General features: G+C 52.1%; 1 long non-coding RNA gene across 1 annotated transcript; it reads left to right on the plus strand.

The window, feature by feature from the left end:
• Positions 1-388: 388 nt before the first annotated feature.
• Positions 389-1,861, plus strand: LOC309853194. Its single transcript, XR_014305560.1, has 3 exons — positions 389-576; positions 1,021-1,188; positions 1,626-1,861. It is a non-coding gene; the product is annotated as an uncharacterized lncRNA (long non-coding RNA).
• The last annotated feature ends 1,853 nt before the right edge of the window (positions 1,862-3,714 follow it).

The following is a 3,714-nucleotide window of genomic DNA, read 5'->3' on the forward strand; positions in this document are numbered from 1 at the left end:
ACCCATCCAAGTGTGTACTTAAAATCTATACCTTTCATCGTATGTAAATTATTCCCCAACTTACAAATAATACGAATTCCACCCCCAGCTGTTTAAAGACTGGCAGACGGCTCTTCCCAGACCTGGAGGCAAGAGAGCAATGGGCGGCGGGGATGATTCTCGAGACATTCACACTCACATGTTTGCACATGTGCATGCACACGTGTGCCCACACACATGCGCACACGCGCGCACACACAGATGGCGGCATTCCAGGCTGACGAAGGCTCCCCTTTGGCCTCCGCCTCGTTTAATGTGGAGAAGGCAACTGCCTCCCAGCTCCCGGGTCACCGCCCTGTGTGTCCGCCTGTCAAGATAAGAAGTTGGAGGCAGATGCTGCTAATTACCTGGTCTTTCAAGTGCTCCCACGGCCCCACATCTGGCTTCCTCCCCAACATCCAGCTTGAGCCAATAAAAGCCAAATGAAATCACAAAGGGCCAGGCTGCACATGAGGAGGTGCGGGGGCAGGACAAGGACATGGCCAGGAGCGCGGGGCAGGAGAGACATCTCGCTGACCGTGCTGGCGGGACAAAGAGGTGAGAAGGCCACCCCTTCCTCGCAGCGAACAGCTTCTGCTCTGGCTGAGCCCCCCGAGCAGATCCTGGAAGAATACTGGTGGCCCGGGTTTATTTTTCTGAGCACTCGGGGAGGGGGGCTCTGCCTTCCGTGCCAGCCAGAGCCAGAGGCACCTTGGGGTTTCATGCTGGGCCTGCAGGTGTGAGCCCCAGCTTCTCCTGGGCCCCAGCTTGTGCCTCCAGCAGGTTTATGGGAGAGCAGGAACCTATGCCAAATATTGCCAGGAGGAGGCCTAACCCAGGAATCACCCAGGACAAGGTAGAATGGAAAATCACCTAGAGTTGGAGAGACTTCTGGAAAGTGCTCACCCCACCACCCTGCCCCTTTGTCTGAAATCCTACCATGGAAGAGAGGCTTTTCTCTGAATTGTAAACATGCTGTGGTCTCCCTCTCTTAACACGCAGGTCACCCCTTAAGTCTCGTCTCCTGGGGACTAATATTCTAAGTCTCAGAAGAGAGAGGCTCCGGGCAGAGAAGAAAGATGAGTGACCTCTCCGAATGATGGACCTCAGTCTCCCCATCTGTGCAACAAGGATCTGCAGTTGGATGACGTCCCAGGTTAAAGAGGAAAGGTGAGTCTGCCCTGCCCCCAGCTCCCATGGCCCTCTCCTTTGTCTGCCTGACCCTGGCAGGGATCTGAGTTGTCAAGCACATCCTGGATGGTCCTGGCTGTCAGCCCCTCGAGGCACAGCAGACAGGCGACCCCAGGGTCCCGTGCTCCTCACGGGACTCCAAACGCCTATCGGCTCCCTCTTTGGAAAGCCAAAATAGAACTGGGCAGCACAGGATGCTGAGAGCCCCTTTGAAGGCTGTGCCGTGGGATTATTTTGCTAAACATGAAAACCCGAAAGCAGCAGGGCTGCTGATGTGTTTTCGCAAATTCCAGCAAATTAAAAAAATGTGTGTGCAGAATTCACCGGGGGGGCCAGAGCCTGGCTTTCATGAAAGAATAAATTGTTGGCCAAGACAAAGCAGCAGATTAACTTCTACGGAATCTGTTTCTCTCCAGGGTGGGGCTCCCACAAGCCGGCCCCTCACGTCTGTGACGAGAGATCCTGCTTCCACCTTTATCTGCAGCCGGTCGAGCCGCCGAGGCCAGCGGCAAGCCTGTAGTAGGACTTAAAATGGCTTGGCAGCAAATGTCAGAGCTGTTTGATCTGCTTTTAGAAAATCACCTTTCGAGGCCCTCGAAGATACTTGACACTTTGCAAAGAGATTAAAAACTTTTCAGCTGACTTGGAAAAAGAGACCAAGTGGGTTTGATTCCCCGGGAAGCAGGAGGGGGGCCCCGGCTGTGCCCAGGGCCAGGGAGTCTGAAGCCTGTGGCCTCGCTTTAAAGCGAAGAGCCAGCTCCCAGCATGGCTGCAGCTGCACGTTCCTTTTGCCCTTGGCATCTGGGATGGTCCTGGGGGGTTTTCCTTTCTGGGTTCTCAGGGAGAGGAGGTGGCCTGAGGCAGGGTTAACGTGCAAAGTAACGACTGGTAAATTGCACGTGTCAGCATTCAGGCCGCTGAAAAGAGCTGCCCCACCAACTCAGCCCAGCAGCAGGTCTGGAGGCCCCGGATAGATACGCAGAACTCAGGGCAGGGCCCGGGCTGTCCCGTCGGTCAGTACAGGTGGCTGGGTACATGCTGAGGGGAGTCATAGCAATTGTCACAACTACCCAGCTCTCCCTTTCCCCACAGTCTCACCAGTGTCCTTTCCAATCACTCACTGTCTTCAACCTGCCTCTTCTCCCGCTCCCATTATTTCGACTGCCTTCCAACTGGCCCCCTTCCTCTGCCCTCCTCCCCAGTCTACACCATCCAAGACCTCCAGCAGACCATCCTGAAACACGATGTTGCTCTTAAGCCACCTGCAGAACCAACAGCCTGACACCAAAACTTCCAGTCTTTCCCTGAAAATAGTGCCTGTCTGTCGTGACTTTATTATCTGTTTCAGTCATGAACTGTGTCGTATACGATTTAACTAATTTAATACAACCTCTTTCTCACCAGCCTCATTTCACATCTGAGAAAGATCAAGGCTTCTGGGGATTAATTGGCTTCTCCGAGGTCACAGAGAGTAAGTGGGACTTGAACTTGGACCTCTTCCCTAAAGCCATGCACAGAAACATTGGGCCGTACACGTGCTCCCTGTTCTCCCCCAAACATTGCCAGAAAAGCTACATCTTCTAAAACCACAAAGATTGGTGAGGTCTCTAAATTAGGCTGCATCCACACACTAACAACCCATCTCCACAACAAATGGAAACAGTGTTTTAAAAATGTAGGATTTCAGGCCTAGGACCCATGGCATGAAAGAGGTACTCTGAGAAAAAGGATCCTGCTGAGGTGTCATGAGAACTCCATGTCCAGTCAGCCCCTTTCAGAGAGCTACACATGCCACCAGAAGTCAGTAGGTGAGAGTCTCTACAAGGGATCCGGGATGTGGGTTCCTTCCCGATTTCTAAAACTACATTTGTTGTTGGACATTGGGCAAGCTGCTGGGGCTTAGTTTCCATATGGGCTGATAGCTGATAGCACCTGGCTTGACCAGTCAGGACAGGCGAGGTGATGCTATAGTGACAAACAAGCCCCAGATGTTGGTAGTTTGCCACAACAAAGGTGTATTTCTTGTCTACATTATGTGTACAATGAAGGTTGGTGAAGACCTGTGCTCTCCTATTGTAGTCACTCCTCAAGGACCCCAGGTACCCAAATATCCTCAGTCTATAACCTGGAATGGACATCTAAGAGCAAGGCTTCGCAGTTCCCTGCAGCAAGTAAAGAGAAGCCTGGAGGGTGAGGGACCAGCAATTAAATTCTTCAGCCCAATAATGACACGTGTCACTCCTGCCTATATTTCATTGCCACAGGAACCTGCCTAAATGCACAAACAGTGCCGCCTACCAAGAAGCAGATAAGAAGTGGATTGGAATGAACATTAGCCATGTCCCTCACCACCTGCCTCTTGGGGTGCTGTCAACATCCAATGGGCTTCCATGAAAAAGCAACTAGGGAATTAGTTGGAGCCATGATTCTGATCCCGCTTCCAGTCCTAGTTCAGGAAGTGATCTTGAGAAAATGAAATCCCCCAGTTTCAATCTCTTCATCTGT

Source organism: Mustela nivalis (genome assembly GCF_964662115.1).
Source record: "Mustela nivalis genome assembly, chromosome: 18".
Taxonomy (NCBI): Eukaryota; Metazoa; Chordata; class Mammalia; order Carnivora; family Mustelidae; genus Mustela; species Mustela nivalis.